We start from the raw sequence: 12,365 nt of genomic DNA on the forward strand, positions 1-12,365 counted from the left end.
CTTGTTCTTTTCACCAAATTCTTTTATTATTTAATTCACCATTATAATAACATTCCACTAAGCTTTATTTTACAATTAAAATACAAAAAAAACAATAATTCCATTCAAAGCATGGCCGGCCACTAACCTTAGAAAATGGATATTTGACATGCAACTCCATTTATTTTATTACTAACTTTATTTTATTGTTTCCTCCCATGATGCACCAACACAACATGTCTATGACATGTTTTTAGCCATAACATCTTGTCCACCCATGCTCATGGCCGGCCACTACATATTAGGGGGGAAAAATTGACATGCAAGTCCTCCCTTTTGATTACATGCACTATTAGGTCCTTGTAGATTAGCCTATCACATTTCAAAAATGTCACCCATAAGTCCTTTTGACTAAATTCACATGCAATTTACTAAATCGAAGCCTAAAACTTTCACACCTTCATAATCACATATTTTAGACAATAAATATCACATTCAAATAATTTGGTAACTCGGTTTAGCGGTCCCGACACCGCTTTCCGACTAGGGTCATTTTAGGGCTGTCACACTCAACACCCTCGAACTCATCTTGAGCTTGATTGGAAGACATTTACTATATTCAAATACAATTAAAAATGGTTAGGAGATGTCACACTATCATAACTTGTGTAATGACATGTATAGCTATACTCAATACATACTACGTTAGTCTTAGAACCGACTAAATCATAGCTCTGATACCACTAAATGTAACACCCCTTACCCTACCCTAGATCGGGACAAAGTACGAGGTATTATCGGACACATACTCAGACATTTCGAAGAATACGAGTTATAAAATTTCATTCTAATTTAAAACCAATCAAACAACATCATAGTGTCCCCAATATGGACCTACAAGGCCCAAAACATACATTAAAATCGACCCGGGACTAAACCAAGAACTATTAAAAATTTTGGTAAAATTTCTAAGGTTATGCCTCACACGCCCGTGTGGAGGCAAAGCACACACCCGTATGGAGGCAAAGCACAAGCCCGTGTGCTTAGGGACACACCGTATCCTTCACTCATGTTGAATTATTTATATTTATTTTTCATTTCGAACCTATAGGGGTTTTCACATGGCCAAGCACAAGCCCGTGTCCCTCACACGGCCTAGACACACCCATGTAATCGCTCGTGTCCAAAAACCCAGACATTCTGTTTATGACGTCATTATTCATTTTGAGGCATATGGCCAAGGCACATGCCCGTGTACTTAGGCCATGTCCACCACACGGTTGAGACACACGGTCATGTCTCTGCCCGTGTGTTTACTACCATGCAAACTGACCTAAAATTTTAGGTGCAGGAGACACACGGCCAGGCAACACACCCGTGGGACTGACCGTGTGTCACACATGACCTAGACACATGCCCGTGTGTCTACCCGCGTGAACCTTTTTAGGGCTATTTTCCAAGCCTTTGGTCACCCTCTATCATCCATACACACTTAAAGACTTCAATGGTATTTAACATTACCCTATTATATTCTTAAACAACCTTGGCATGACTCATCGCATGTTAGCCTCATCTCATCAGCTTAGTACATGCTAAATTATCCTTTTCATATAAGGGATTAACATAACGCATTTTATATTTTACACTTAGGCCATATTATAACCATATACCATTGTATGCTATGACCAATCTCAAATTATTTGGTCCCATTTCAAGCATCCATTCATGATAAACCTCGTCACCATATCTCATGAATCATTTAAACATAAACATGTATCATTAGTAGGTTTACAACCTCCATCAATATGAGCCACATCTTATGGCCATATACAAAAGAACAAGTATACCATTTAAACCTTTACATTGGCTAGCCAAATGACACATATAACAAAATAACCAAAAGCCCTATACATGCCATTAAACAAAATAAAAGTATCTATATACCAAAGCGGGACAAGACAATAGTGTTTTGATTCTCCAGCCGTCTTCCAATCTTCACAAGTCCACGAGCTCTGTAAGACAGGGAAAAGAGAAGGGGTAAGCATTTATATACTTAGTAAGTCTGGATAATTGGAAAGTAAACTTACTGGTTAATTAGCATACAACCATATTTAGGCAATAATTCCAACAAGCACAAAATAGTTTCCCTATCACATGCACTCTATCATCAAATTAGTCTCATAACAATACCTCATGTCATTATTCTTAGATGAGCTCATCAACTCAATATTTCCATCTCTATTTGTCATGTTAATCCGGTTGAATTTATCAAAAATCTCAATGGATAGCCCAAATTACCGTCAAGTCACACAAGTGATCATCTCATGTACACACTCCCGCGAATCGTACATCTTACAGCGAGATTACCAGTCCAGGCTAAATCCCCCGTAGTAGTAACCCATAGAGCAATGTTGGGATTACCAGCCCCGGCTAAATCCCTTTTAATGACAATTGCTCTCATAAACTCTGATCTGAATTGCCAGTCCAGGCTAAATCCAGTCCTCAATCGGATTACCCATCTAGGCTAAATTCTTATTGCACCCATATTCTTCGGGAGCCTCGATCACTCAAGGAACACCCGTCCGGGCTAGATCCCTTCTATTACACATGCAAGATCGCATGTCATGTAAGCCATAATTTATCCATCGGATTTCCCTTTCTATTTCAACCGGTACATTTATCATCCTTTTTAATTACACCACCACATTTCATGGATTTTCATGCAATTAATATATAAATTTTCATACATCGAAGAAAATACATATTTAAGTATATTAAGAGTTTACTTCAGGTTATACAAACTTACCTGGTAGTCATTTTGAATTTATGTCTCGGTTATTCCAAAACCTTTCGTTTTCTACGGTCGACCTTCGGAATTGGTTTCTCGGGGTCTATATCAGTAACAATAAATTATTAATACCTCACATTTTTTATTTTCACCTTAAGACTCACGCCCGTATAAAATGACCAGTTTTCCCCTAACCTTTCACACTTTTACAATTTAGTCCTAAGGCTCGTATAATGAAATGCATGAAATTTTTAAGTTACCCAAGCCTAGCCAAATGTTTTTCTTGCCTATAGTAGCCCACATTTTCTTTCATCTCACATTTCTACCCCACATTTTATACCTTTTTCAATTAGGTCCCCTTTTGGTGTTTTCATGAAAAATCACCTAGCAAAAGATGTTTATATAACATCTAACTTTCATAACCCTCCATAAATCATCAAAAAACAACCATCTCATGCATGGGTCAAATTTTTAACATGAACCCTAGCTTGAAATATGGGTAGAAATGGATAGAGCATATTACGAGGGTTTTACAAATACGAAGAACATTAAAAACGGGGCTAAAGAGCACTTACTATTGAGCTTGAAAATATTGAAAACCCTAGCTATGGAGACCCTTTAATTTTTGGCAGCCATGGAGAAGAAATGGCTGAATTTTGCTTCCTTTTTCCCTTTTTATTAATTTTATTACCAAATGACCAAAATGCCCTTCCTTACTAACTTTTCCAAATTTTCCATGCATGCCCATTTTTATCCAAAAACTTAGAAATTGGGCAAATTACTCTTTAAGGACCTCTAATTAATATTCCAAAGCAATTTCATACAAATTACTTCTAGAACCCAAGTTTTGCAACTTATTCAATTTGGTCCTTAATTTCCAATTAGAAACCTTACACATAGAATTTGTTCATGCATATTTTCATACCCTAGACCTCATAATGATCATGAAATAATTATTTTAACGTCGAATTTGTGGTCCCGAAACCACTATTTCGACTAGGCCTTATTTCGAGATGTTACATTTTCCCAGTGCACTGAAGAATAGGGTAAGGTATTCGTCTATAGAGTATGATAGATTTGGACAAATAGGAACAAAATAAAGCATGGAGTCTGTTGTATGGGTAAACAAATCACAGATTGGATCCAAATATATATTTCAGAAATAAATGGTCTAGAATAGAAGGATGTTACTAGATCTACGAGTGAAGAGGCATGGGTATCTCCAAACGCCCAGTCAGTCGAAGTAAACTTTGACACCACTTTTCATTAAGACTTGAATAGATCTGCTTTGGAACTAGTCGTTCGTGACTCTCAAGGGGTGGTTTTGGTCACAAAATAGAAACTGCATGATCGTGTAACTTCTCTATTCATGGCGAAAGACCTTGCCTATCTATTAGCAATACAGTTAAGCATCCAGTTGGGTCTCTAGCACATGGTCATAGAAGGAGATGTGAAATCCATCATTAACAAAAGAAAAATGAGCATTAAAGATAGATCGGAGGTTTGGGATATCATCGACGATATACATCAGACAAAGACATCATTTCAACAACTAAAGTTTGCAATATGCCTAGATCCGCAAATAGTTTTGCTCATAACCTTGCAACAGAATGTCTAAGAATAGGGAAAGAAAGTTACTTGGACTTAGGAACAATGAATGACATCGTAGTGGGATTTTTTCTCCTCAGACCAAGAGAACTGGATTGATAGCAAAAGGGGATCGTTTGGGCAGAAGGAAAGGCAAAGAAATGCAAAAGATCAGTTTTTTGGGAACATTTGTCTTTTAGGAATCTAGAACTGACACAAGCTTCTAGTGTCACGGGTCAAAGTTCAAAACCTGTAACCATTGCACCAAATGCATCTAATGGAGGCCTATTGTTTAGATGGGATTCATTTGGCCCGCAAGAACTTGCTCGATTCGATGAGAAGCTTGTCAAATTGAAGTTCGGTTGGCCAGATAATGAAAATATAGCAATTTAAGCTATCTTGATAAGTATGGGAACTAATCTTTAAAGATTGATAGGGAATCATATCTTGTAAATATTATATTTGATATGATTTGATGTAATCTTGTAAATCCCTAAAATTAAAGAATAGGCTAATCTCGTTCATCAATATAATGTAATCTTGACCGTCAATTTTGGGGGAGCTCAAATATAAATAGAGAGCCTAACCCTTATCTTTACTCACTTCATTCATTGTTTCATCATTCTTTATGAATAAAAGAAAATTAAGAGCATTTACTCAAACACCTCTCATACATTTTTTTTCTATGGTTTTTTGTTGTTCTTTGTGGCTTCTTTTGGCATAGTTTGCTTCCGCTATACAAATTCGTGCCTTAGAGGAGTTGTAAAGGAATCCTTACTTAAGTAAAAGCTGACTTAGGCGATTTTGGACGAACGGATCGCCTAAGGCCGCATAGATCCTAAGACGAAAGAGCTAGCCCCGTGACAAGTGGTATCCTAGCTATTGGTTGCAAAGGCATTGTTGGGATGTTAAAAGAATAGTTCGAACAAAAGAGGGCCAAAAGATTAGTCCCTTTGAGGGAGATGCTGTCGGTTGTTAAGAATACATAGGTAAACGTGAGGAGTCCATGGGAGACGCAAAAGAGTCACACAATGAACTTGGTGAATGCTAGATGACTTGTGGAAGCAATCTAGGGACTTTGTGACTATGTGTCTCACTTCCAATAGGGATAATAAGCAAGAGTTGCTAGATTCCCAAAGGAAGAAGCTGAAGGAGAGGAACGATGCTCTCGAGGCCATTTTGATGGCTTTGAAGGAGGAAACAATGGCCACGATGAAGGCTTTGAACACAAGAATATAAGAGCTTGAGGGAGAGTTGGCCTTCTGTCGAGCAGCCGTGGGGGAAGGAGTGTCAAGTGTAGCACTCAATTACGAGGATGTCCCAAAGCTGAAAGAGTTTGTGGGGACACGGCCTGCATACGATGTGGACAATTTCTTGTGGAGGATGGAAAACTTCTTCCGTGCCAAAGGCATCACAGATGATGCGATTAAAGTAAACACTACTTCAATGTTTCTTACTGAAATTGTGCTTTTATGGTGGCGAGGTAGGTCCACAGATAAAAGGCAAAGTAAGATTGGGATGTGGCAAGAGTTCTTTTGTTAGTTGAAGGGACAGTTTTACCCAAAATTTACTAAGGAAGAAGCTCAGGCAAAGTTTCGATGGCTAACACAACGAGGCACAGTGGGGGAGTATTTTCAAGATTTCAAGAAACTTATGCTCTAAGTTTCAGATGTGACGGATAAAGAAGCATTGCTTGCTTTTCAGAATGAATTGAAGCCATGGGTCAGATAGGAGGTAAAACAAAGAAGTGTCCAAAAGCTGTCGAACACCATAACAGTAAAGGAAACCATGGTCAAGCTTTGTCTAAAGAAAGAAAAGCTTGGATCTTTCAAGTCCGAGGAAAGGGGTGTATGTGAAAAGAATCACAAGAAAGATATTGATGGCAATGGAATCGGCGACAATGGTGGTAATGGGAAACCACGAGTTGGGAAGAATAACCCAACAAGAAAAGGAACAAGTTGAAATGTTTTATTTGTGACGGTCTACATATGTTGAAGAAATATCCAAAGAAATCTGCGCTTGTTTAAAAAAAAAAGCCGGTAGGTAAGGCCTTGGGACTTAGCTCGAGCACAAGTAGTGTCGAAGCCAAGGAGGCCGAAAATGAGAAAAAGCCAGTAGAGTGCTTCTTGTGTTATGGTCTACATAGGTTGCGGAAGTGTCTAAGGAACTCTATCATCGAAGGGGATGATGGAGCAAACAGGAAGCCCAAGAAGCTTGGTTTAAGCAAGAGAAAAGTCGAAGCTAAGAGGGCAAAGAAGAGCAAAAAGAAGCGAGTAAAGTGTTTCTTGTGCCGTGGCCCGCATGAGTTATGAAACTGCCTAAAGCAATCCAAGTCAGTTGTGGTCAAAGAAAAGACAACATCAGAGCTTGTTGAGTCATCGAAGTGGCTTCCACATGAGAAAGATGTGAGTTTGTCATCAAACTTAGGGGAAAAAGTTGCAATGAAAACAATGAAGCTGGGACCAATGAGGCTCAATTCGAGTAAAGCGATAGAGGTGGACGAGTCGTCGGCGAGGCTTTCACTCATGGAAGAGGTGAGTTTGGCATCGAATTCAGAGAAAGAATTCGTGATGCAAACCTTGAAGTTAGGATCAATGAGGCTCATTTCTATTGACAAACCGGAGGGACTATCACCCATGAGAGAAGTGGGGTGTGCATCAAACTTCGGGAAAGTAGTGATGCAAGTTGGACAGTTGACCCGAGTAAATGCAACGAGGAAGGTACATTCTTAACACTCTAATAGTGTTTTGCGTTCTAACTTGTTGACTTGGCAAGAACGTAAGGGCCCTTTCGAAGTTCTTGAGCAAGGAGGCCGAGAGACTGTGGACAAAGCAAAGCCAAGTATTGTGAATCAAGAGGATTTTGTTCGAGGCAAGTTAGAATGTAGGCAAGAGTCTTGCCATCCAAATGTACAAACAAGTGGGACGGTTTGATTTAAGAAGCGATGTAAGCTGAGGCAAAAGTTTCGAAGGAAGGAAAAAGCTAATGCATCAAAACGAGACCAAGGTGAATCAAGTCAGTGGAGTTTCGAAGTCGCAACGACAATGTTGTGAGAATGGGTGGGGAGAATGTCACGGGTCAAAGTTCAAAGCCCGTGACCATCGCACCAAATGCATCCAATGGAAGTCTATTGTTTAGATGGGGATCATTTGGCCCTTAGGAACTGGCTCGATTCAGTAAGTTGTTTGGAGAAGCTTGTCAGATTGAAGTCCAGTTAGCCTGATAATGAAGATATGGCAACTTAGGCTATCTTGATAAGTATGGGAACTAATCTTTAAAGATTGATAGAGAATCATATCTTGTAAAGATTAGATTTGATATGATTTGATGCAATCTTGTAAATCCCTAAAATCAAAGGATAGGCTAATCTCGTCCGTCGATGTAATGTAATCTTGACCGTCGGTTTTGGGGGAGCTCAACTATAAATAGAGAGCCTCCCCCTTATTTGTACTCACTCCATTCATTGTTTTCATTATTCTTTGTGAATAAGAGAATATTGAGAGCACTTACTCAAACACCTCTCGTGGATTCTTTTCTGTGGCTTTCTGTTGTTCTTTGTGGCTTCTTTTAGCATAGTTTGCTTCCGCTATAAAAATTGGTGCCTTAAAGGAATTCTAAAGGAATCTTCATTTGAGTAAAGGCTGACTTAGGCGAGTTTGGACTAATGGATCGCCTAAGGCCACACGGATCGCGAGACGAAAGAGCTAGCCCCTTGACACTAAGGCTTACTTTTAGAGAATGGGTGATAGCTAAGTCTAGGCTCGCTTTTATTTTTTTTAATTTCATTTTATTTTTTATTTTGGTTCTTGTTTTTAATTTTGTTTGTTTCTTCACTCTCGTAGGCCCATCTTCAATGGATTAGCTTGTACTTTGATTTGTTTTATTATAAAGTCCAACCCGATTCATTTAAAAAAAATTACTCTTTATAATATTTTTGATAAAATATAAAAAATATTAAAATACGAAAATGGACAAAGATTATCTTTCAAGTGCTATGAGAAATGATTTTCTATTTGAACAACACATCTCGAATGTTGGTGGCTCAATCCTCGCATAATTGTTGCTTTAGATAAAATCAAGTCATTATGTTGAAAAGTATTTTATTCTTAATTATTTTTGTTGCTGGACATGCCGTTTCAGTATAGCATGTAAATCTACTTTTGACCGTATTATATCTCGTGTTTGAAATCTATTCAGAACAACACATACGAAGGATTTTAAGATCAAATTATCTGCGATGATAACAAATATGTGAATTTCAATTATCAATAGGTTTTAAACAAAATATGCATAATCACGTCTCAGTATTTTAACAAATGGAGAAATTGAATAAATATAAAAATTAAAGCAAAGCAAGTAAATGAAAAAATAACAAAAAATCTAAAATTCAAAGAAAATCTTACATGCAAATCAAAGGACGCCAAATGAAGCGTGGGTTCTAAACTAAGACCGAGAAATTAGTGGGATTATGGTTTTTTTTTTTTTCCCCTCAACAATGGGTTAGAGAATTATTGATTTTGTGGCCAAAGCGGGTTTTGGAACATGAGTGATTCTGGGAAGAAGGTAGGCAAATTATTGTTTATTCAGGGCTCGCCAATAATAGAGAGTAAACTAGTATAAGCATATGAACCAAATAGGCCCATTAAATTAGCCTTAAATGAATGATTCATTACATTCAACCAACTATAATGTTAATGCCTTGAAATGCAAAGATTTTTTTGGGGTAAATTCTATAAATAGTCACTCTATTATAAGCGGATTTTTATTTTAGTCATTTATTTTTTTCTATTTTTCACCAACATTATCGAAATCTAATATTTTAGTCACTCATTCGTTAAATCATACTGGAGTGCTAACGTGGTTGTTTTTCATAAGCATAATAACAAATTTAGTCCTCCAATATTTACAGGTTCTATTAATTTAGTCCTAATTCTAAAAAATTCAACAATTTTACCCTCAACTCTATACATTATGTTAATTTAGTCTAGATTCTTAAAAATTAATAAAAAAATTAAATTATTTAAATATTTATTTTTTGATAAAAATACATATAAAATTATAAAAATATTTATAAATAAATATCTACTTTTCTCATTTTCTAACATAACATTAATAATTCTATAAATAAAACAATTTAAGGGAAAAAGTCATGAAGAAGATTTAAGTAGATTCAACTTTTCCCTTTTTTCAACATTAACGACCATCGTATTTAGGTTGTGTCAAAACCTACAACTAGAGATTGAAAAGAGTAAAAGTCGATGTCTTTAGGTTGTTGCCTAGAACGAATTTGTTGCATTTGAGGTTGTGCTTGAAGGTAGATATGATTGGGAGTATACAGGTGAGGATGAGGTCTTAGAGGCTAGTAGGAGAAAGGTCAAGTTGTCCACAATCAATTCCTAGTTCGATGGCACGACGATAAAAGATGTGGAAGTCAAGGAGTTCGGAGTAAGGGTTATTAGTGATGGTGGTTGTGGGCAAAGGCAATGCCAACGCTAAGCAAATTTGAAGAGAACTAAGAAATAAGGGTATATGTATAATAAATAAATTATTATTTTATAAAATAAAGCTAAAAAAAGGAAAACTTTAAATCTAGTTTAAGTTTTTCTTGTGTTTTTATAATTATTTAATTTAAAAATTTATGATTTTAATGAATAAAGTTCGTGTTAGAAAAGAGAAAAATGGGTATTCATTTATTTATAATTTTGTATGTATTTTGATCGAAAAATAAATTTTTAAATATTTTTTTTACTTTTTAAAGGTTTTTAATTTTTAATTTTTAATTTTTAATTTTTAAGAATTAAGACTAAATTAATATAATGATTTAGTGAATGAGGGATCAAAATATTAAATTTTATTAACTTTAGTGGTGAAAATAGGAATTTTTAAACTTGAGCGACGTTGAATTAGTATTTATATAATTTACCCTCTTATTTGTGGGTGGGTGGGGTTTGAATGCAGTGCATGGCTTTAAGTTAATACTGGACAAGTGGAAAATGTGAGAAGGCAATGATCGTTTAATATTGTCAAAGGTTTTGTTTGTCGGTTGGTATCGATAGTATGGAAAAGAGATGGCAGAAGTAGGGTTAATTCTTACATATATATATCTTTAAAAATTTATAAAAAAATAACAATATTTTGGTTGAAATTAAAAGAAATTGAGGTTTAACATAGTATTTTGTTTGAGTTCAGGCCACGCAACTAAAAAGAATTATGAGGTGCGGTATGGTGTTGGTTTTTAACCTGATCTTTTAATAATAAAATTGGGGTTCAATCTTCATTCATGTTAATGGAGTACATTTTATAGTCAGTTATTTATTTTTTCAAAGAATACTTGCAACGAGGAGATTAATTATTACTATCGACGATAAACACCTTAGTTTCAGACTAAAAATTTATATAAAAATAGAAAGACAAATACTTCTAGTATTATTTGTTATTTATTTTTTTTGGTGAAATATTATTTGTTATTTATTAAGAAAATTAAATTTCACTGAGAAAGAGAAAAGTCGATTAACTAAATTCATTGATTAGTTCATTTGCCCAATATAGAAATGTCAAGCTTAACATGATTAAGATTAACACTTACTAAAAAAATAGAGTAAATTACATTTATGGTCATTTAATTATAATTTTTTTAAACACTTTAAAATAAAATATTTGTAATTTAGATATTTATATTATTTAATTCGTTTATTTTAATCATTCTCATTAAAAACTCTAATGGAAATGACATTTTTTTTAAAATGAACCGACCCAGCACCGTCCTAAACTGTCTTCTCCCAGGTTGACTCAGCTTTTGCTTTCCCGCTCTGCTCAGCGATTTGCACCATAAAGAAACGGACTAGAAATGGCAGTTTGCTGCAAAGAACGGTTGTCCTGCTTCACCAGCAGTCATTACTAAACAAATGAATGTGAAGTGGAAAGAATGTAGGCATTACTAAATATCCATGAAACAATTGAATGTGAAGTGGAAAATCTACTAAACAAATTAAAATCTTAAAATTCAGAAGTCTTCAACCATCATTTAAATTATAGTTGAGTGATTACACTATTCGTTTTGATTTTAACAGTGCCTCCTTACCTGGAACATTAAAGATGCAGTTAACAGTCCATTTCTACTCCGTTTCTTTATGATGCGAATGGCTGAGCAGCACGGCGTAGCAGCGGTTGAGTCGACCCGGGAGGAGACAGCTGAGTTGGGTCGGAACCCAAACCCAGAAAATAATAAAATGTTTTATTTTTGTTAATAATTAATATTAGATAAATTATATTTTAGTCCTTTTAAATTTAAAGTGGTATGCAATTGTAAATTATGTCATATGCCATTCAATTCAATTCAATGATTAGTCCACATATAACATAAATACTTAAATTATAATTTTTTTTATTTTAAATACTTAAAAATATGTAATTTATCCTAAAAAATATGAGTCCATTTTTTATTATATTGTTATTAAAAGCCGAACAGCCATTCACGTAAAATATATATATATAGCCCAACAAGGCCAGCATAACATGATCCCCACTTTTAGAAAAAAGTCATCAAAATGAAATGACCTAACAAAAGCTATGTATTTTAAATTATCAACAACTGCCACTATAAGTAGCACGAGATCCTAGGATCAAAAATTAAAATAGAAAAAGAAAATTGCATGCCATCCGAAGGTCGCGCAGAGTTCATCATGTAGGTTGTTGGGGAAAAAATAATGTTTTACAAATAATTATATTTTAAAAAATAAAAAGTAGTTTGTGGTCGCAGGTGACAAATATAGTATGAATTTTTAAAATAAGAGTGTTGATAATTAAAATAATCTTAGTTACCATATCAAAATAAATATTTTATTAAAATAAAATCATCAACAATCAATCCTTTTCTTCTTTTCTTTTTCCATCATCAGTGTAATTGAAGTCTCTTTTTATTAAAAAAATTGGTGACTAAATTTTTCTAAATATGTTTTATTAAAATAAAAGCAACAACATTTAATCTTTACTTTTAGATTTACTTTCTCTA

General features: G+C 35.0%; 1 long non-coding RNA gene across 1 annotated transcript; it reads right to left on the reverse strand.

The window, feature by feature from the left end:
• Nucleotides 1-1,705: 1,705 nt before the first annotated feature.
• On the reverse strand, nt 1,706-8,951 carry LOC121230637 (uncharacterized). Its single transcript, XR_005928640.1, has 2 exons — nt 8,758-8,951; nt 1,706-1,991 (listed from the first exon to the last, which is right to left on the reverse strand). It is a non-coding gene; the product is annotated as an uncharacterized lncRNA (long non-coding RNA).
• Between the last annotated feature and the right edge of the window lie 3,414 nt (nt 8,952-12,365).

This window comes from Gossypium hirsutum, chromosome A06 (genome assembly GCF_007990345.1).
Source record: "Gossypium hirsutum isolate 1008001.06 chromosome A06, Gossypium_hirsutum_v2.1, whole genome shotgun sequence".
Lineage (NCBI taxonomy): Eukaryota > Viridiplantae > Streptophyta > Magnoliopsida > Malvales > Malvaceae > Gossypium > Gossypium hirsutum.